Raw genomic sequence first — 24,248 nt, 5'->3', positions numbered from 1 at the left:
TCAACTTTTATTATGTAAGGGCACCATAATCTACACTGAAACATTTTCAAAGCTGCTATGAGTGTGCAAATCAGAGCAGCCACATCTCAGGTGGAGATGCTACTTCACACCCTGAGCAACTGCTGCTTGGCCACAACCATGTGTGCTCCCATGGTGCTTATGTAAAGTTCACTTACCAGTTTCAAACAGCCCATAGCTTAGCATCATCACACAAATGGTTGATGGTGACTCATTTTTTGCTGCCTTCCAACTACATGTATAATTTGGGTTTAAAACATGGTTAAGCATGATTAAATATGCACTTGGGAGGGAGAAAGGAAGGAAATACAGGTAGGACGCCCTTTTGACAGTCACCTGACACTCCAGGTGAAAGGTAAAGGGATTCAAACCGTCGACCTTCCAATCGGCAAGCCCAGTGGTTTAGACCACAGCGCCACCCACGTTCCTTACATAATAGTGCTGGTTCACAAAAGAGGTACTGTACTGCCATGTGTACACTGGCTTTGTACGCCCGTGCGGGGAGTTCTGTGAGGATCAAATAAACAACGGGCATAATCAAAACAATGAAATGTGTGTGAGGGTTTGTACACTCTGATTAGCCTATTGTTTCTGGCAGCAACACCTTCTCACAATGCACCAGAGAGCTTCTGACATTCCCTTGCATTTCTGGGTGCTGAAACAATCATGGGGACTCTGCTTCTGGAAATGAGATATCAGGAGTCCACTGTGAGCCCAGAGCTCACAATTGGAGCAATTTATGTTAGGGCCAAACCAGACATGAATGTGAAATGTGAAATTGCATTTAACATACCCTTTTTTCTTTTTTCTTTTTTTTAAATGGAAATAGCTGCTGCAGGAAGCCCTGAGTAGGATCAGAACTATGGCGAGTGGGAAAGATTTTTTAACCCTTTCCCCCCTGCCAAATGCTGATAAAAATCAGTCTCCATCAATCTGTTTATTGCATTGGGAGCAAAGCTCCCACTGACAATAATGGAAGTTGATTGGCAGTGGCTCTCCAGGTTTCAGGCAGGAATTTCACCCAGACCCAACTGGACATGCCAGAGATGGATCCTGGGACCTTTTCTACACAAAGCAGATGTTCTAACACTGAGATACAGCCATTCCCCAAAAGCAGAGTTGGTTAGCCCCTTTGGTTGTGATTGTAGCAGGGAGCAAAAGATGACCCCTCCCTACATTCCCAATCCTGTTTGGGCTCCTTATAGCAGCTATCTGCATAAAAAGCCCATGTTAAGTTCAGTAACACATTTAATGGCACTTTGGCTCTTAAGTTGCCCTATGCATGTCCTATATCCATGCACTGAATTTCTGTTTCCAGTTACATGTTTTTAAAAGTCAGTGGGAAAAACATCTGGTTTCTTAGATTCAGTATTATTATTAATCATAATAGATTTTCAAGGTGACAAAGCCTGTTAGCTTTAATTAGGGATATCACTTTTTGGAAGGAAAAAAAACTCTTTCCAAGTAGGTCAAACTGTATTAAATAAAAATGCACAGAAGGAAGAAGTCATTCCTGAAGCAAAACCTTGGGGTTTTAGTTTCTCCTAAGGATATATTTTTGCTACTCCCACTAGACTTGCTTTGACATGAAATGATATTTCAAGATGATGAGATGCTTTCAGATGTAAGTTCTTTCTCTCTGATATGCACAGATTTAGATGACATGTCAAATATGAGGTTGGTTGGAAGAGAGTTTTCCACGTTTGCTTTAATGTTCCTTGAGAGCTAATACTGGGTCAGCAAATCCCACACAGCCCATTTCCTGAGTTTGCATGAGGATGTGGACAGTGTTGGACCAGAGTCCTTCTGATATTTCTCCATCAGCGTTCCTACTGGGAATCGCACATGTGCCTCAAAAGATCCTTTTTTTGCACACATTCGTTTGGATTTCAGGCATGAGCCCCGAGCAAACTATCTGGTTGCAAAATGTGAAAACATGAAGTTCAGAAATGTTGATAGATCTTTGCTTGCAGCATGATGAAAGGGTGCGGAATTATGGCAGGTTTTCATGCTTTTGAGAAATAATTACACTGTACAGTACTTCTCTTAATTGCCTCCTCTCCTAGAAATATACCCCTCTCCCCCAATTTAACACTATTGAACAAAACTATCAGCATCTGTTTTCTGCATTTACTGCAGTGGCAAAACTATGAACTTCTGTTTAGGGAGTAACATTTTAATCCAAAGATTCCTTTGACAAATGAAGACAGGCTAGACTGAAGCCAAATTACAAACAAGCATTTCTCTTGAGCTTTTGTAGGATGAGTTTTGCTCAAACAGTCTAGATTCAATTCATTGCTTTTTATACACACATTAAAGAACTAGGAGACATCAGACTGGACTGATCCTGATTGATTTATTTATTTAAGCATGCCTCTATATTGTATACCATGGCTTTCATACTTGAACTCTTTGGCTTTCAGCTTTTTCAGTCTATTCTGAGGTGCTACAACATTTTCTCCCTTGTTCCCTTCATGTGGTAAAGGTAAAGGTAAAGGGACCCCTGACCATTAGGTCCAGTAGTGGCCAACTCTGGGGTTGCAACGCTCATCTCGCTTTACTGGCCGAGGGAGCCAGCGTACAGCTTCCGGGTCATGTGGCCAGCATGACTAAGCCGCTTCTGGTGAACCAAAGCAGCGCACGGAAAGGCTGTTTCCCTTCCCGCCAGAGCGGTACCTATTTATCTACTTCCACTCTGATGTGCTTTCGAACTGCTAGGTTGGCAGGAGCAGGGACCGAGCAACGGGAGCTCACCCCGTCGCGGGGATTCGAACCGCCGACCTTCTGATCGGCAAGTCCTAGGCTCTGTGGTTTATCCCACAGCGCCACCTGCGTTCCATATCTTCATGTGGTAGTGGTATGCTATCATTTAGACCAGGACAGAAAATTGTGAGTTGACATGGCTTCCTACCCCATGGTCCTGGACCACAACTGAGGGGGCTGGCACTGCACGATGTGCATGTGCCATGCTGAAATTGCTCATGCCTGCCATGCAACCTACTGACATCACTAACGCATGCCGTGAAATGTGTTGGCGTGTTGCACACACACTGCATGCCTTGCATAAGTGAATTGAGCATGCTGTCATGCCTTGAAAATTTAGGTGCCCCTGTCCCGGTCCCTTGCAAAGACTGCAATAGCAGCAGCAACAAGTGTGCCTCTTTGACACTACAGACAGAGGTGAATTTAGAGGAGCATGACTGGTTTGCCTGCACTGGGTGCCAAGCTGAGAGGGCAATGTAGGGGGTGCCACAACAATGATGAACAACGGATGGTGAGAGGCAGGGAGGCACCAAATTTTGGCATGGCACAGGGTGCCACTAATTTTAAAGCCCAAAGTTCATCAATGCTACAGAGCTGACTGGGGAAAGTCTGAGCTCTGTGCGTTCCCATCGTCATCCACACGCCATCTGTGATATCCCAGCGAGGGTGCATTGAGTGCCACCAGACATACTGCACTTGGAAATCCACTATGTGTCATCTTTACCTTCAGTATTCATTCCACATAGTGCTGCTCCATTCTTAACCCACCGCCTTACTATAACTTGTCTTCCGCTGGCCATTTAGCATATTCCCTTCACGGCAACAAGAAGGGTGGGAAGCCATGAGTTGTCTCCAATGAAGTTATCGGGCAACTTGCATGTGTGTAATGGAACCTTCCCTTACACCCCTTCCTCCATGCATCAATGCATTCCCCGCAAAAATCTGCTCTGGGAATTCACACACACACACACACCACACACACACACACACACACACACACACACACATTTCTATATATGGTTTTATACAAATATATAATTATAATAATACCACAACCCACACCCACAATTAAAAGATTCCTCTGAATCTCTGGACTTCCTACCTTCCCCTCCATGAGTTCTGTTGTTAAACCTTTTCTACTGCATCTTTTTCAGTAATCCATGCTTTTTATAACTCCATCATCTCCATAGTAATCACTACATTACAAGTGTGATTGCAATCCTGCTAATGTTTTCCTCTGCTTATAGTGGTCTCCAAGACCAATTGTAATTCTCCCCCCCCCCATTCCTTATTGAAGTTTCTGTCTTCTTGGTTTCTGAGCTTTCCCGTCAATTTTGCCATTTCGGCATAGTCCAGCAGTTTAATTTGCCCATTCTCCTAACCCTCCAAAGCAGATGTGCCTGAAGGCTTTGTTGGATTCAGCCCTATTTCCTTTGACAGCAGCCTCTGCCTTTCTCCTCTTTTACAAGCCATTGGGAGCATGAGTCTGCAAGCTTCCAGCTTCTCTAAAGTGGACTAGGCAAATTCATGGAGAAGAAGGCTATTAATTGATATTAGCCACGATAGCTAAGTTTTACCTTCACTGTTAGAGGGGCATTATGTCTCTGAATGCCAGTTGCTGGGCGAGTGCTCAGATTCTGCTTCTAGGTTTTCTGTAGGCATCTGACTGGCCACTGTGGGAAGAAGATGCTGGACTAGAACAGCCATTGGCCTTATATTCTTATCAGCACCACCTGTAGCCAGCTGTAGTTCAGTCATTTGGGGTGATTATTACTGGTCAAGCAGCTTCTGTCTCACACATTCTGATCTCCAATTTATGTGATATTTACTGAATTGTCAATTTTGTCTTATTTGAATTTATTGATCTATTTCGCAACCATGTGTCTTTTTTCATGTGACATTTCGCAACCATGTGTCTTTTTTCATGTGACATTGCATTTTGATAAGTTGTTATTTATATCATCATTATCATTGTCCTTGTTGTCATCTTAGTTTTGTACAGTCCAGTGTGGAAAAGCAGCATATAAACTAACTGAACTATAATCATTGGACTTAAAACCTGTCTTCACCTTTTAATATGCCACTCCCTACCCTCCAACCCTCCCTTATGCACCTATTTGTATTTTAGATTTTCATTAATGATCTAATCCTGATCGGCGCATGAATCTAAGAGCCATCCAGTCTCCATGGGTAGATTCTTCTGAATTTTGTGGCAGTTCTCATATTGTTTAGCCACATTAGTATCAATTCCACTATTAATGTATTTGTGGGTTTCCCCCACCATCTTTTTATTTTTAGTTTCATCTTTTGTAACAGCCAACTGCTCAGCTTCTTTTAAGAGGTGAAACTGTCAAAGAAGCGAAGGCTTTGGAGACTCAATTATATTGGAATGGCAGGAGGAGTTGGTTGTGCAATTTCTTCTGTTCTTATGAAAATCTCGCCTTGCCCTTTATGTAAGAATGTATAACAGAAATGAAATAGAAAAGGCTTGCATAAGGGACACTTATTAAAAATCCCATTAGGAAACTCAAGGTTAGTGTGACTTACTTGGTGGCATTCATACTTTCCTTATTTATCACACTGAAAGCTGCTAAAATCTCTGTATATTAAAAAAAAAATGGATAGGCAGTACATTAAAGTAGGAAAGTGAGTTTTGACCCACAAATTCTTCATTGCGTTCCAAAAGCCAAAGACCTTGCTACTCTGTCAATATAGTCAGCCAATATTTGTGGGGGAAATCATACGATTATCAGCATCCAAAGCTTGATTTGTGAGTTTGCCAGGAAGTTAGAAAAATATTCTCTTGTTTAATGTATTTGTTAATTAGGCATTTGTAATACACCAATTGTCCACTTGTATGACAACAAAAGAGCTCAAGGAACCGTTTTCGTAATGCTTGAATCTCGGCATTGCTGTAATTGATACATAGCACATGAAAAGAACTAGTGTTGGATATCTTCTGCCTCCAGTAGCTTTTTGGCAGCTACTAAGACATTCTATGCAAGGCTGTTTTTGTTGTAACTAAACCTGCCATGACCTCACACAAGCAAATATTTTTGCACCCAGACTACTGGCAAACTCTTACTTCGAATATCCACTTCTTTGCTTCCTTATGTGTAGAGACCATCTACCGTCCACTGTATACATGCCCAGTGTTGCCGACTGATTTACTGCCTTCTAACGTTGGTTTGAACTACTGCTATATAAGTGATGCCATTGAAAGGGAGCCCAAAAGGAAGACTCACTGGCCACATGGATTCCCCTTTCCAATTTGGGCAAATTTGCTCTCTTCAGACAGATGGGAATGCTATTATGTATCTAGATCTGCAATCCAAAGAAATAGAAATAAAATCCCATATTTGTTTGATAGTCATGGTAACATTCCAAATGGCTTTCTTGATTTAAAAAAATCCATAGTATTTGACACACCATTTATTTGCCATATCTGTTGAGATATATAATTTCATAAGAAACAACTTTGATTTTCCTGTAACTCTAGTTCATAGGGAATTTTTTGGGCAAGGCTAGTCAATGAAGATATATGTATCAAGATATATCCGTCAGTTGGAATTGTCACAGAGAACCATTATATTTATCTTTTTGCTGGTGGACTACTGGGGACATATTTTGAAAAAAGCAACTATGCAGTTTTTGCAATGAGGCATTTTTTGCCATCTGCAAATGTCTGCTTTGATCTCACACAAGCTAAAACGTTGAAACTAAAGATGTCTGAAACTAGGGATGGTGCAATTGTCAAATTTCTCTCATGCTTTTAAATATTGACATAAAATGGCTCCGTGAGGTCAGTCAGAGGTTGGTGGCTTGAGATGTCACCAATAAGCAGATGAGACACATCTCTACCTCTTGTTCTCATTGTTTCATCCCATGGATGCAGTGGAAGTACTGTTATTAGTATTATTAATACCTTCACTCAGTTCCATACAGAAAGTGTCACTGACCTCAGTGAGTGTTGGGTAAAGGTGAAAATCATAATTATTTTAAAATTCCTGCTTAGAAATTGTAGCTGTGTGAAGTATTGCTATATCTTTTGTTAAAACGGGGAGCATTTTGTCTTATGTATAGTAGTTTGTTAGGTATTGAGCTAGAATTTCTGATCACAAATCCAATTCTCAGGCAGTGTACTCACTTCCATTTACTGTACTCTGCATCCAGTATGCTCTGAGCACTGTTTGGGGATGTGGTGTACACACAATGTTAGCTACAATCCATATCTATCCTGTATCAATAGTCTCCTTTCTTATGAAACATCACATTTTGAAGCGTTATTCCCCAAACCAGCTTCAAACCAAATTGAAAAAAAACAACAACAATTCCCTGGCTGCCTTTTAAGCTTGTATTGTGTACACAGCCTCAGTGTGCAATCAGATTGCTATCATTTAGCTTCAGTCCTCCATTCATCAAATTGTTTTGCTATGAAGTGTCTACTCCAGGCCTTGTAAGATGAAACTTCCTGGAGGAGCACAACAAAAGTTGGGATTCACACTTTGTATGACAGTTGTTCATCAGAGTCCCAGTACTGTGTCTCACTCTACGAGATTGGCTACTTGGCTGTCCTGACTTCTGTGATACAGTCTCCTTAGTGTTTCATAGGCAATGGAAAGCAGCCATGGGAGAAGCAGGTGGCCTTGTTGCCCCAGCTGCTGAAGATCCTGCTTCTCACTTCTGTCCAGTCAGCTGTGGTGAAATGTCTAAGGACTGACAGTAGATGTTAGACAAAGAAGGAACAGCTGAGATAACACTGAGACTATTCACAAGAGTTGAATGGGAAGAAATGAGCAGCTTAGAGATCAACAACATTCCCTTCCCCCTTGGTTCTCCTCAATTAAAAAAAACCAAAACACTGTTGATTCATGAAATAGTTACACAATCAACAGTTGGGAAAAGAGCCAAACCATATTACTTTGTTTGACCAGAAATTCAGCTGCTTAAGGTTCTTCTTTATGTGCAGACAGACCACAGGATATACACGTATCGGGTTGGGTTCAAAGGTTGTTATTCATGGAGAGAAAGAATGTCCTTGGACAGAAGGGATACTCCTTTCAGAAGACAGGGATATTTGGTACAATCAGTCATACCCAGTCAACAGAGATCGCATGCTTCCAAGGTTGCCCTGCCTGATTTGGGGTGATTTCTTCTTTATTCAATAGCTTCCTACCACACAACTCATTATTCCTGGGGACAAACTTCCACAGAGACTTTTGGCCACTATACAAGGTTGGGCAAAGGAAAAGAGCAGACATGGTCAGTGTGGTGGGGTGTTGCTGCTCACCTGAACTCTAGTTGGTTGCCTTACTGCTGCTTACTGGGAGATAGAGGGGCAGGGGCAAGACAAGATTCGTATGCTGCAAAAATGCCGTCAGATACAATCCAGCACTCCTGCTGACGTGTTTACACTGTGCCAACCTCACCACCACCTTGCCTCTCCCCTCTTGGTAAGCATTGGAGATGTGTACAACTGGAGATCAGGTGAGTGGTGGGGTTCAATGATGACAACTGTTATTGGCAAGGAGAAAGTTTGGTTCCACATGTAGCCTCTGATGTGTCCAACGTTTGGGTCCAAATGAAAGTAAATTACAAATAGTCCCTTGATTTGAAAGCTCACTTTATGAACACAGATTGCACCTCAACTTCCCCGCCCTCCATAAGTGCATGTTTTCAGCATGTCACACGACAACCACATGTTGCCCTATCTCCACACAGTGGGCAGCAGACACCTAAAAATTATTTTCTGTATTTTTTAAAAATAAAACTATTGTGGAACGTGATATGTGTTCCAGATTTGGTAATCTGTCATGTATTCCAATGGCTTGTTGAGTGTGTTGACAGGACTATAGCTTGAAAGGCAGATCTATTGGCATTTGTCAAACAAGCCACAGCAGGAAGCACAGAGATGACCGTGCTTTGTGGATAACTTGTGAATAAAGAAATAATTTGTTTAAAACACATGAAAGCTGTCAACGTATGAACATAGATCTCTTTAGTTTGGATTTGTGCATCATTTCTAAATTTACATAGGGCAAAGCACAATGAAGACATTTGATGTACTGACATAAGAATGGCCATTGTGCTTTTGATCAACTAAAACATAAAAGTTTACTTTACCATTTTTAGGACTTTGTTTTATTACAGCACAAGATTTTGACAACACATAGCAATGGCAGACTGCTAAGGATTAGACACATTTTGCTTGCTGTTCCTCAAACAGTGAAGGAATATCTGAGAGATGCAAAAGTCCTAGACATCTCTTGGATATGTAATCTTGACCTGGGAGGCTGTTCTTAGAGCTACTCTTCCAAATTTTGTGGGGGAACCATACCATATCTACCTTTGTGCATCTGAATTTGCCATCGGTGCCAACATTCAGCCTCTTCCAGGTAATCAACACCTGTGCTATAATGACTACACCATACGCTTCTGCAATGAGGGACAAGAGTGTGGATCAGCTGAAACAAGATGAACAAAAGCACAGAGAACTTTTGTCAAAGGGTATGTATTCAGAAGGGGGGGTTGTGTAGTAGCTATTGTTTTAAGAGAAGATGTGCCTTCTATAAAATGCTTTGAAGTTCTGCTATAAATGCTTTGAAATGTGTCAATAGGGATATGTTTCTTTCACCCCAAGAATGCCCCTGGGAATGCCACTATGGAATAGTTTGATCAAAATTTACAATGGGGTTTTTTTGTAGAGCTGGCAAGAACATCTGAGCACTGCTTGAATTGGTGGTGAAGCTTCCTTCCTTCCTTCCTTCCTTCCTTCCTTCCTTCCTTCCTTCCTTCCTTCCTTCCTTCCTTCCTTCCTTCCTGTTTTTTTAATTTTAAGTCCACTGTTATCTCATCTTTTAAAAGTGCACCCACCCCAACCAAAGTTCTTAGAATTTGCTCATTGGTGAGGATGTCCAATATCTCCACACACATATACAATTTCTTGGGTTCCATGAAAGCAGTGCGGGAAGAGATTCAGCCCAGCATTGTGTCTGTGGTACTTGCCCCCAAAGCTTAATGTTTATAAATCCACAGATGATTACCATGTGTGTGACAGATGAAGAGCAACGCTTACTCTCACTATTAGTGTTTATATTTGTATAGGAAGGAATATGGAGGAAAAAATGAGGGGAAATGATGCCAATTGCCATAGATACTAGGAAGTTAATTAGGAAGTTTAAAGTATAAAGACCCTTGAAATTGAGAAGGTCAATTATTTCAAATCAGTCAAATAGCTGCAAGGAAAGAACATCTCACATTGAAGGTAAGTGTTTATTTTCTATATTTTACAAAGTTAATAACATAATAACTTTCCAAACCTAGAAAGAATTCACACAAGACTATTCCCCACCCAAGTTTCATCTTGATTTTTCTTTGATTCCTCGTAATTATTTACCTCCCAAGTTGAACCATCCGAGGATGGAAGAGAAACTATGTTGGAAAAGTTAGTCTATAATGTATACCTCCTGTTTGCCTGACACTTTGACTTCAAAGATAATGTTTTGGTTTCTTGTTCAGGAAAGAGATCTGTGTGGATCATCTGGAAAACTTTGTTTAAGATATTTATTTGTCAGGTATCATCTGAATCTAATTCATGTTTGTACAGCTACATAGGAAGAAATTGCCAACATAATGATGTTTATTCTTCTAGCTATTGTTCAAAAACACAGAACTCAAATTCAATTTAATCGAACGTCAGTGTTAGATTATATGACATATGAACAGATTGTACCTGACAAGTGGTGGCTACAATCATCTGACTCATCCTGGCTGAAGCCAGAAGTTGAGTTTCTTAATTCAAAGCGGGTCACAGATCATTGAATGAGACCGTAAACCAATCACACAAATTTCATTTCAAGCATGTTCAAAAGGTAGGGATCACAAAATGAGTCTCATTTTGTAATGGAACCTTTTTGAGGAATTATTTATTTCAGTGCTATGGCTCTTTGACACAGACGGATGAAGAAGCACTTTAATACAATGAAGCGCCAGATTGTCTTGTGAGCGTTGTGAAAGCATGTGGATGTGCTCTCGAAAAACACCAATCCCAGGCTTGCAGATGGGAGAGTGCCAAAGGGTCATTAAATGGGGAAATTGAGTTGGTGGTGTAGCTGAGGTGACCCAGCGAGACACAGAGATTTCAGAACTGCAGGACAAGGTGGAACATCAAGACCTTAAGCTGTGAAAAGAAAAGGGGGAAAGTGTATAAACCGAGCACAGTGTTGAAATCATTAATGAGCTATTAGAGTGGGCATAGAGATACAAATGAGGTGTCATATTAAAACAAATAACACATTGATTTGAAGTGGAACAACAAAGATAATCAAAGGAGGCTGGGAAAGGGGGTAAAATCTGGGAGGTTGCAGTGGAATGACCACCTCACCCCAGCATTTGTCTGACCTTTTGAGATGTCATGGAGGCATAGATGTCAGATTTCTCAGAACTTCACTCTATTGACATTAGTCCCTGCCCTCTTCTAACCATTGGCTGAGCTGCTTTGGAATTATCATGAACATTCTAACTGCTCAGGTGTCAGCACAAAAGACCTAGAGACACAAGTGGCTGTATGCAGAGAAGGAATACGGCGGGGTGAGGAGGCAGTACTGTTGCAGCAGTGATTGACTTTTAGGTTCAAGGGCAACCCTCACCTTTTTGGTATCTCACCTATCTTGGTGGAAAAATGGCACTTTGATTCATCCCAGATGCTTCCTTTGGGGAAGTTTGGAAAGAGCTACACCTCAGTTCCATTACTGACAAAATTTTCCTTTGCATAGAAAATTGAAGAGGATTATGTGATTATCTCCTGCCTTAGCCCCTCTTCTCTGGGTGGTAAGGAGGAGATAGGTTTCTTCAGGCATAGGAGTCAGTTGCTTTTTATTATATTATGCGCCTTCACTTGTTGAGCCATAATAATAATAATAATAATAATAATAATAATAATAATAATAATAATTTTTTATTTATACCCTGCCCTTCCCGTTTCAGAAAACCGGGCTCAGGGCAGCTCACAACAAATTTAAAACACTTAATTGATGCAACAAAAAATAGCATAAAATACAGTATAAAACATGAATAACAATAAATTCAGAATTCAAAAATCAATTTAGGGGGGAAATCCATCCAATAAACATTAGATGATCACCAGGGCTAGCTGGCTAAATTAGTCCTATTTGGGCCAGTGAGGAGACCAGGGGAGAATTAGCTGTGGGATCCCAGAGCAGGTAATCTTCATAAAAAGGGGAGGGGGAGGGGAGGAAGGGAATAAAAGATCAGGCTAAGATCAAATTGAAAGCCAGGCGGAATAGCTCTGTCTTACAGGCCCTGCAGAAGGAAGTTAAATCCTGCAGGGCCCTGGTCTCTCTCGTAATGTAGGTAGGTAGGTAGAATCGCTTGGCCTTGCTTTGGTTTGAGTCGCCTGTTTTGGAACAGGGGCTGGGTAGGATTTTTTCCCATTTGGCAGATTGGCTTTAGCCATTTGGTTTTTGCCTACCCCTTAGCAATCATCACAACTTGTAAGGTGGTGGTTAGGCATTGGCTCAGTTGGATTGTGGGGAGGGGAGATGCGGCCATCACCTGCCCTTCCAGGAACTGGGTATTCCGTTAAAGGAATCTGGGGGTCCTGGATCTTGTCCGAAGCCCGATTGAGGGGCTAGGGCCATGCCAGGACCACAGGAACCCCGGGGTGAGCTTCGGTTGGTCCGCATCGACGTTGCTCCCTCATTTGGTTTACCCCATTGGACGATCACCCTGAGAGGTGGAGTCGGTTATAGTGGGGAGTCATTGCCTAAGCCAATGCTCATGTGATTGTATTTCAATAAAGTTGTGGCCAAAAATTTGCCCAAAAATTTAAAACTAAAATAGGTGTCCGTGTGAAGTTATTTTGGGGGGTGGGTCCTGGGGCCTTGAGGCGCAATAGTAAAACCCAGTTAAACTGTAGAATTTGCTACAGTTTGGGCCATTTTAAAAAGGGATTAAATAAATTCATGCAGCACAGGGCAGCCAGTCACTTGGGCTATTCAGTACATCCAGCATCAAGATGCAGTTTTGCTCTGAAGGCTGGTTGTTAGGGAACATGAGGGGGAGAATGCTATTGAGCTGATGTTTTGCTTGAGGACTTCCCATAGGTATCTTGATTGACCACCATGTTTGACCAGCAAGCTCTTTCAACATTCTTATTGCCGCAGCGGGACTCCAATTCATGTTTTATATGTCAATGAATTGCGTTTCAAGCCCTCACCCTCCAAAGGGACTGGCACAGGGAGAACATGTAAGTCGAATCTGCAGCCTGAGTTTATCCATCTCCCACATACCATTTCCCTTTCAGCTGTGAGACTGCTACTCCTTCACACATCCGCTTTCTGTGGTGTTCAGAACATTAAAGAGTGGCTGGGGAAATCTAGCCAGATAGGCGGGGTGTAAATATATTATTATTATTATTATTATTATTATTATTATTATTATTATTATTATTATTATTATTTTATTATTATTATTACAATTCTGCCAATCAAAGTGGTTGAGTGGACACATGTGGGGAAAGGCATTCTTGTAGGTAAACAGGTTCCAAGTTGTTGAGGGTTTTATACAGTGGTACCTTGGGTACCAGTGGTACCTCTTGTAAAAAGAGGGATGCGGGTGGCGCTGTGGGTAAAACCTCAGTGCCTAGGACTTGCCGATCATATGGTCGGCGGTTCAAATCCCCGCGAGCTCCCGTCTTTCGGTCCCAACTCCTGCCCACCTAGCAGTTTGAAAGCACCCCTAAGTGCAAGTAGATAAATAGGTACCGCTTTATAGCGGGAAGGTAAACGGCATTTCCGTGTGCTGCGCTGGTGCTGGCTCGCCAGAGCAGCTTCGTCACGCTGGTCACGGAAGTGTCTCCGGGCAGCGCTGGGCCCTGGCCTCTTAAGTGAGATGGGCGCACAACACTAGAGTCGGACACGACCGGCCCGTACGGGCAGGGGTACCTTTACCTTTACCTTTTACCTTGGATTAAGTACTTAATTCGTTCCGGAGGTCTGTACTTAACCTGAAACTGTTCTTAACCTGAAGCACCACTTTAGCTAATAGGGGCCTCTTGCTGCTGCCGCGCCGCCGGAGCCTGATTTCTGTTCTCATCCTGAAGCAAAGTTCTTAACCTGAATCACTATTTCTGGGTTAGCGGAGTCTGTAACCTGAAGCGTATGTAACCCGAGGTACCACTGTAATTTAGAGCCCTTTGTAGACCTTCCTTCAGTGGTCTGATCATGCCCCCGATCACTGCATGTCCATTGGCTTCATCCACCAACTCTTTGTACATTCAGTGGAAAGTCTGGATGGGGCTTCTATGCATGCGTGTTTGTATGCAGCTGAAAGCCCTGATCACACAGGTTCCCGATTGGATGGAAGGGCCTGTGTGCATCACAGCCAGACATACATTGGAGCCCCTTCCAGACCTTCTGCTGAATGCAAGTTAAGGACAGGGCAAAGAGGCAGGGCCCCATTCCCTCCTCCACATATCCAGCCTATGTGCGGAGCAAAAGAATGGGACTATTGATTCAAAGTAATCTTATGACTTCTTCCCCCACCTCAAATCTTAAATCAAATGGATTTTTAACATGCTGGGCTCCAGGAACAGTTACTCCATCTCTTTGGGTTGACCGCATGCATTTTATTCTTACTCTTAACAAATCTGCACACTATTCCTGGTGTGGTCAGCAACATTAATCATGCTCCAATTTTATTTATCTTATGCGAACAAAAATTCTCATTTTATCCAGATGGGGAGGAGGGAAAGAAACCCACCAGTGACTGGAAGCTTGTGAAGTTTATGTGTGTGTGTATGTATATAGGGGAGAAGGTTATGTTCTGAATAACCCACTCCAATCCAAACCTCTGTTTTCAAGGGCTGCCTGAGGTTTCATTTTGCTTTTTACAAGAAGCAGTATGTTGTAGACCACTTAACACGAGCTGCTTAGTTTTGTTACAACCCCAGCATAGCAGTTCCTGAAAAAAGAGGATGAAAAATGAAAGAGGGGTTCATGGTCTTTATCTTTTCAGCTCCATATGGCATTGTTTGCTCTGGAAGTAATCAGGATGGTGAAGCAAGACAGAGGAGGCTGAGACAACCTCATATCTAGCAAAGAATTATTTAGTGTCATGCTGATGGGTGATGTGGGGGCTAAATCTTTGGAGACATCTAGCTTAGAGTCCTACATCACAGAGATTGAGATCCTTTCCCCCCCAGTGTGCTTCAAGTATCATAAACTAACTGGTTTCTCATTATATGCAGACATCTACACTGAGCAAGTGACTTGCAGTCACAACAATACAGTTTAAAGAACATTGCTTTGCCCTAGAGATTCCTGGGAATTGTGGTTTAAGTATGCTGAGAATTGTAGCTCTATGAGGGATAAACTACAGTTCCCAAAATTCCTTGGGGGAAGCAGTGCCGTTTAAATGTCTCTCTTTCTCTACACGCACGCATGTGCAATCACACATACATAAATCACTTCCTGACAACCAGTTTTATGAGCATTCATCTGGATGTCTTTGCCCAAAAATTGCAGGGAAGTTAGGTAATGTTGGCTATTTACCGAGCTTTCATTCTGATTTGTTTGCAGGGAGGCTAGACGTTGTTGCATCAAGCAAAGGTTTTTTCCACACTTTTCTGGCGCATTTTTCCATCCCTTTCCTTACTGCAGAAAGTCCAATTCTGTAGGAAAGGAGATTTGTTGAACAAGAGTTTCGAATCAACTTTGGGCAGATCCATGCCATTTAAAGCACAGCCAGTGTGCATGACTTCTCTCAAAGAATCCAGAGAACTCTGGTTTGTTAAGGGTGCTGGGAATGATAGTCTGTGGGACGGAAATTGCAACTCCCACTGTTCCTTGGGGGAAGTCATGTGTGTTGGATCTGCTTTAAACCTGATGGTGTGAATCGGCTCTCTAATTGTGCAGCCTGAATTTGCCAGTGTGAAATTGAACACAGGCAAAAAAGTAGCAGTCTGGCAGCGTAAATTGACGACTTGCTTATTTGCTTGATCAATGTCTCAGTGATCCCTGAGGTTTCTACACACTCTACACATATTTTCATATGTCCAAGTGCCACCACACGTCAAAAATCAACATTCTGCAGGAGTGGCAGGTGAAGATGACAGATTTTGCAGAACTTGCCAAATTGACAGGGAGGATCCGGGACCAAGAGGACCAGAGATACAAGAACAATTGGAGTAAATTCATTGAATACTTAAAGGACAACTGTAAAAACTTAAAGACACTAGCAGGACTGGAATAATACCTTCAGTGTAAAATAGTAGAGATATAAGAATAATATACGCGATAAGAATGTGATAAATATACCAACTGTAGGGAGGGAGGGAAGTCAAGACTCAGCAGAGTCAAAGGCAATATATTGTGATAATAAGGACTGTTGGAAAAAGAATATTTAAAGAAAATGATAAAAATTTACTTGGAAAAAAATCAACATTCTGGAGCTGAAATGTAAGCAAATGCTAGAGAAAGCATTTCTCATTCCAAGAGTTTCAGTTCAGTGGCTTATACAACTCCTGCCGGTGAACCAGTATTGTTGTTGCATATCATAGCTCAGCTCTCCTCTTCAACAGAGCATGAGAAGGCAGAAATGGGAAGCTGCTACAACCACCAGCATCTGTTCCTTACTCGGCATCTTATGAATTCTTCCCCACCTCCCTGAATCTGGTGGAGTGTTATTGCCCACCCGTGGCAAGAGGATGCAGACAAAGTCAGTGCCCAGGTTGTGAAGTAACTGATGGTGTGATAGTTGCTTCCTCATTAACTGCTGCTTGCAACTATAGGAGTCAGTTCCATCTTCTTTGATGCCAGTCTTCAAAATCCATTTAGTGTCCCTATGAGATTTTAAAAGCCTTGCCCCGTTGCAAACACCAAATACCAAACAGAAGCATTGCCATGTCAGATAATATCGACTACAATCTCCTTTATCTTTTCTCAAATGCAAATACTTCTATGTATATCAACCTTAATTCATACTGGCATAAACTTTGAGTATCCTTTTATAAGGCACTGAAGTCAGCATAGATTGCATGTGTCTTGAGTAGCAACATTAGAGACGGGGCCTTTGCTACACATGAAATCCACATCAACATCAATATACTGTAAGGCCGTGTAATCAGTTGGTCTTGATTCTTACCTTCCTTTATATTCGTAAGTGATTGCTCTCATTCTGCACTCTTCTTTTTCAGCCACGCATGGTTCTTGGGGAATAAAGTGAAAGGATGTGCATGTTTTCTAATTAAAACCTTCCATTAGAACATTGCAGTTTATTTTCATTAAAACTAGGAATGAATCTCTTGCAGGAAAGTGCCTAGGGACATCTTTGAAACCTTTGGGTGCTTTCTCTTTCAGGTAGTCATTTAGGTTTTGGTAGCAGAAACAACAGCCAAGAGTTAGGAGGTGCTGAGGTGTATGCCTCTCTTCCCTTTCCGCAGGATAGAAGCAGCTCAGCACCATCCAAAGAATGATGAGAACCTGGCCAGAATGAAACCTCTGCTATAAACCACAATCTGAATTCATTTACTCACAGTGGATTTGTAGTGCTATCCTTCTGCCTGTAAATGATGTGATTTACATCACAACGGTGCTGGAGGGTGCTGAATACTGTCAACGAGTGAGAAAAAGCACACAGCCTACAACAAAATTGGGATTTCAAAATGGGTGTTAGAAAAATGTTGTGTGTTTTTTTGTCCCTAGACTATACACAGCTGCAGTATTCAGTCTTATTGGCAAACTGTCATCTTGCATTAGTACATCCCTCCCAAGAGCAACTGAATTGAGAAACACAGGATTTGATATTCAGGGTGATGTCATGCAATTTTTTATATCCAGAAATCAGGGTGGAAATTATGAAATTGTTTTCTCAGCTGACACGGATTCATGTAGCTTCTGCAGAAGTTAATATTTACTCAGCAATATTTACTCAGTGTATACGCACACACGAACGCACACACACATACATATAGACATATACATGTACATATACATGTAGTCAATGTGGATGTGGTGGATGCCAACTCCTATCTGCCCCAGCCAGCCAATGACCAGGAATGATGGAAGCTGTGGTCTTGAAGGACTTTACACTGGCTGGCCCTGTATTGGATCAACACTGTGATGTTTCTCAAGGACTAGATATGCTGGATCAAAATATCTGATTTTCACAAACAACATAGCCTTGATCCCTTTTAATGAGGTCTGTAATGTTTAGGTGATTAATGCTTTATTAATGGATGGGAACATTGTGATCAACGCAAAACATGCCCCTGATATATCAGGCAGCAACATATTAAAATACACATGCTTATAAAATTCCTGATGTCAAACACCATACTCAAAGAAACATTCTCCCTACATCTGAGAGAAGGAAGAATACTTCTTCTAAAATTATACATATTGCAAGAAAAGTAAACATCCCCCCCTCTTATAATGATTCCCCCCTCCTGTGCAATATATGCAAGCTTTGGTTAATCCATCAACCAATTCCAATTTATCTAATTAATCCAAGAATTTTTCAGTCAGATGACATCAGAAAAGTAGGGCTGTCCATTTAATCAGGAGTCAACCCTACTTCTAGTGTTTTAGTGGAGGGGAAATGCAGGCGAGCACAGTGGGGGCTTCCCAACCCCCAGAGCATGAGTGATGACACAGGGTAATTGACAACTCTTCTTTCTCTGGTAAATGAATGAGATGATAATGAGATTTCAAGCTTTTCCATACTGTGCGGCAAAGTCAGAGATTGAAGCCAGTTCATTATGCTCTGGCTGTCAGCTGATTCTTGTGTAGAAAGGATCAACAGAGCTCCTTGGGGGGCATGGCTGTGGGGGCTATGAGAAACTCCTTCAACATTCACCAACTGACTTATTTTAAAGATGAATTATGTGGCCATCTCAGGTTGGAGGTATATTGTGAAAAGCCCACAATGCTATTACAGTGGTACCTCAGGTAACATATGCTTCAGGTTACAGACTCTGCTAACCCAGATATAGTGCTTCAGGTTAAAAACTTTCCTTCAGGATAAGAACAGAAATCATGCTCTGGCGGTGCGGCAGCAGCAGGAGACCCCATTAGCTAAAGTGGTGCTTCAGGTTAAGAACAGTTTCAGGTTAAGAACGGACCTCCGGAACAAATTAAGTACTTAACCTGAGGTACCACTGTATTATTAAAGCGTTCATGAAGAAATCTCCTCAGTGTATTAAACTTAGAATATGGGGAAAGGAACTGAGTTTAGGAGAGTGCTCCCTACCATCTAATCCTACTAATGATGCAAAAAATTAAAAAGTCAATGAAGCAAGTACTTGGTGTGTCACACAGTAGTGTACAGTGAGCCATGCTTGTGTCACCGCACCTCCTTCAGTATTGTCTACACCGGTAGCTCCCAAACTTCCCATGGACCACTTGAAAAGTTGCTGAGAGTCTTGGTGGACCACTTAATGATTATTCTGCCTGTTGTAGCTTTTGTTATGCACTATGCTTTATGAATTTTCTGTATTTTTACAGACATGCTACAAAGCAACCAATGAAGCTTGTGGACCAGTGGTGGTCAATGGACCACAGTGTGGGAACCCTGGTCTACAATGACTGGATGAAGTTCTCAAGGATTTTAGAGTTTCTCAACCCTATCTAGATATACCTAGGATTGAATTTATGACCTTCTACACATGCTCTGCCAGTGGACTCTAGCTCTGCCCTCAAATAGAAGAAAAAGCTGCCCTGAAACATAGTCATAATCACAAACAAGGGACACAATTGCCCAGTAGTGGAGTTAGCAAAGAATTTGTGAGAATTTCTCTTGGGTCTAGAATGAAGAAACATGAACAGTTGCTTGTTCATGAAATTTATGAAAGTTATGATGATGCTTCTTGCTGAATCTTTATTTTACCCATGAGCATGTGTTTGGTTTAGGGTGGAGAATTAATGTAGGCAATTAACCAACTTGCTTTTTAACTGATTAAAATCGTTTTACTGTCAAGCATATAATACTTTTCCATAGGGAGATGGTGCAGGAAACCTGTCTACCCAGAGAACGTCTTGTAGAGACTTGGGGAAAATATTCCACGTTGACTACAAGTTATATTCATGGTGTAATAGGCAACTACGTCATTAAAAATAAATATATCCTAGGCACAGGGGAGCATGACTATTATCAGCTCTTAGAGACACTCCCATCTACAGCAAGCTCTGTCATGCTGTCAGTACAAAAAGATGCTACCATGGCAGGGGAATACATATTTCTTCCACCCAAGGAGTATCTTCTGAATGCACAGTCAATCCTGGGAGCTCTAATTGCGCTGATCACTTTGTGGTGCTGAAGAGGAAGAAGTGCTCTAAACAAAGTTTATCCATCCCACTCCTTCTCCCCTCGAAATGACTTGGCAGAGATCAGTTCCCAAGTTCTGGACCAGGACCACTGTGTTATGTACTTCTGGCACTTTGGGGCATCTGCAAGGCTAGGCAAGATAAGGATCAATTAGCAAAACTGTTCCATTTTGGATTAGCTCCAGGTTCCCTCCCCATCAGTAGAGATTCTGGGACACAGACCTGTGGAAGCCGTCAACAGCAGTGAGGCAGCAGTGAGTCGATAAAGAGTACGATGAAAATGAGACACAGGCCCACAAATATTTTATACGAGCTGTAGATTCTGTTTGAGAATAGCTCATATAATTAACTGAATCAATGGCGGCATTTTTTTTAATCCATTGTGCTATTTGCAGCGTGGCTGAAATATGCAGGGTTTAAAAATAGAACACGCCTATGATGTGCGTCCCTGTATTGTAAAGATACTGCAACCATTAAGAAGAACTGGCACTAAGCGCTGGAAGCATTTCGTCTGAAGCATTTGCAGCAGAGAAGCAGGCTGCCACATTTGCCAAGACACAAGAGAGAACAGCGAATGAGCAGAGCAAAATGGCAAATTTGGATGTTTGCACTGACTATTCATAAGTCGTTTGGATCATTTATTCAAGTTCTCGAGACAGCTAGAATCACAGTTTTGCAAATGTTTTGAGAAATGCTTTAGAGTCAAGCAAGCTCTTAGCTAGGCAAGGCGAAAGCTATGGTAATTTCCAAAGTGTATTTAAGTCATTCATCAAAATTAAGCTTCATGAATAACGTGCATCAACCCAACAGAAAGTGAAGAAAACACCACATTTTAGCATCGTTTCCCTTCCCCAATTTCAAAGTCAAATGTATAGGGGAGAAAATGTAAAACATGCCTTGGAAGTATTTGAAATACAACAGAAAATTACAGTAGGCTGCTGGTGCACACTTATAATTACAAGACACCCAATCAGAACAGTGAATCTATCAGGTTTCTGGACGTGATATGAATAATTCCGCACTAGAGTCTGTGCTTCTAGAATCTTCTTAGTGATGTTGACAGAATGCATGCTAACAAACTAGAAATTATGAAGCTTTGATTTTCAGGAGAATGAAGAATCAGACTTCTCTCTCTACCTATCGAAGCTGTCTTTTATTTATTACCTTATTATGACTCAGCCTTGGAGGCCTTAAAAATTTCAATCACCGTTTCTCTTTGGTCTGGGTGTTGAGTAAAAAAAAAAGAAGCTAGGAAAAATCTTCACGCCCAAAGCCCTGTCCAATGAGAGGAGATGCTTGTTGATCTCCAGCTGCATCATGGGAACTTAGGAAGCTGCATTGTACTGAGTAAAACCATTGGTCCATCTAGTCTGACATTCTGGTCCATCCCACATGACTTTCATCTGCAGTAAACAATGACGGGAAGTGGGTAGTTAGTGCCTGACTTAGACTCCCCTGCTTTTCTTCAGACATAGCAGTCCATTGCTCATTCTTTTATTACATGCATTCACTTGTCAAGCCACAGCACACAGCAGTGGATTCCAGATATTATCAAATAGTACACAGGAAAACTGGATGCTGCCTTATGCTGAACCAGACCATTAATCTATCTAGTTTAGTATTGTCTACACTGCTCGGCCGCGACTCTCAGGGTTTAATAGAAGAGTCTTTCTCAGCCCTACCTGGAGAGGCCAGCAACTGAAGCTGGAACATGGTGTTTGCAAAGCAGATGCTCTACTACTGAGTTACGTCCCTTCCCCTATAGCTGGCCTGCCCCCTTTCCCAATGGGAGTTGTTGTTGTTTAGTCGTTTAGTTGTGTCCGACTCTTCGTGACCTCATGAACCAGAGCACGTCAGGCACTCCTGTCTACCACTGCCTCCCGCAGTTTGGTCAGACTCATGTTTGTAGCTTCGAGAACACTGTCCAAACATCTCGTCCTCTGTCATCCCCCTTCTTCTTGTGCCCTCCATCTTTCCCAACATCAGGGTCTTTTCCAGGGAGTCTTCTCTTCTCATGAGGTGGCCAAAGTATTGGAGCCTCAGCTTCAGGATCTGTCCTTCCAGTGAGCACTCAGGGCTGATTTCCTTCAGAATGGATAGGTTTGATCTTCTTGAAGTCCATGGGACTCTCAAGAGTCTCCTTCAGCACCATAATTCAAAAGCATCAATTCTTCGGCGATCAGCCTTCTTTATGGTCCAGCTCTCACTACTGGGAAAACCATAGCTTTAACTATACGGACCTTTGTTGGCAATGGGGGCAGGCTCACAATACTATCTCACATTACTATTGTCTGCCACAAACTGTCTAAGGAAGGGCTAAGGAACAAAATGTCAGATTGAAGGCAACCTTTTTCATTTCCTAGCACAGATGCTGATATTGGCACTTTGATATTATAGCAATAACATTATTGACTCAGGTTTTTTCCGGATTGTATAGCGGAAGTTTAAAAAAATGCAGATCTTATGGACAAGATGACCTGTGCGTGCGTGCATGCATACACACAAACTCTCATGGCTCTCTGCTGGTGGTGAATTGGGCTATAGTAGTTTTAAAAATTATACATGTTCACTGTTTGGGCCATGGAACACTGATCTGTTCCACCTCAAAACACCAGGGACTTTCACTGATGCGATTTTACATTTGTTTAGCTCAAACACAGCACATGCAGAATGAAAAGATCTGTGACAATGGCAGCAACCTGCAAAGGAAGCACTAAGTAGGAGAATTTGTGGTGGGCCTTCATCCCAGACCTTTACCCTTTGGGTAGGCCATACAAGCTTTCAACCACAGTCTTTCATAACCTCACAAAAAGCTATGGCTATACAAATTATATACTTAAGTCTTGCTAGCTGTCCTGATTCCTTGCAAAGAAAATGGAATCTGGCTGTAGGACTTCCTTAGAGGAAGGACCATAGCTCAGTTGTAGAGCATCTGCTTTGCATTCAGAAGGTCCAGGTTCAATCTCCCACATCTCCAAGTAGGACTGGGAGAGCCATAGCTGAAAGCCTGGTGACCTACTCCCAGTCAGTGAAGTCTACAACACTGAGCTAGGTGGACCCAGTATAAAACAGCTTTCTATGTTCCTCAAGACATCACTTGGGCCCTACACCTTACACTGGAAGAAGGTGCAGTGCTGGTTTGAGCAATGCTATACTTGGTTGCTTCTTTTTCTGGATAGCTTGGTTTCTTATTCCTGCTTCCTACCATTAGGCCTGTGTGCCAAGGTGCCAGACAAGGGCATAGGAATGATTTCAGAAAGATGTGGCCCCAGGTGAAGGGCATATATAGATATATGAATATGGGTGGAATTCTAGTGACTTACACCACAGATAGGTAAGATGCCCTTTTCCCCAATGTTGAACCACAACATTAACCACCATAATTATCAGTGCTGGGGCTGATGGGAGTTGGAATCCAAGAGCATTTAGAGGGCCGTGGATTTTCATCCCTGACTTTCACTAACCGAGGCTCTTATTCTTGCATTATTCTCCAACTGGATAGCTGTCATTTAATTCTTCAAGATTCCCTCAGTTTGTTCTTTTTTTTTTTTTACACTTTACCACCATTCTATTTTTGATCCGTTCTTCTCTGCAGGGATTGTAAAATTCAGTATCACAGGCACTAACATAGCTCATTAATTAAAATTTCCCTAAGCGAAGTTGCCACCTTTTTCTTGACACAAGCAGAACCAGAGGAGGACACTGGGCTCCGCCTTCTGATTTTTGTCTATTGGCAGCTTCTCTAGAAGCAGATGTGGCAACCTTTGTGGCCGGCTTTTCTCATCCTTGAAATGGATGTGCATAAAAAAATTCCTTCCAGTAGCACCTTAAAGACCAACTAAGTTAGTTCTTGGTCTTTAAAGTGCTACTGGAAGGAATTTTTTTTGTTTTGTTTTGACTATGGCAGACCAACATGGCTACCTATCTGTAAATGGATGTGCATGCATGTGTTTAGCCTATCAGGGGAAAAGGAGCCTCCAAACAACTCTCAGCACCCCTTAACAAAGTACAACTCCTAGGATTTTTTTTGGGGGGGGGGGAGAGGCATGCCTGTTAAAGTGTTATGATACTGCTTTAAATGTATAGTGTGGATTAGGATCGGGAAATATATCAATATAAAGTCCA

This window comes from Podarcis melisellensis (genome assembly GCF_964234715.1).
Source record: "Podarcis melisellensis genome assembly, chromosome: 11".
NCBI classification, from domain to species: domain Eukaryota; kingdom Metazoa; phylum Chordata; class Lepidosauria; order Squamata; family Lacertidae; genus Podarcis; species Podarcis melisellensis.
Note: the sequence above shows the minus strand (reverse complement) of the source record.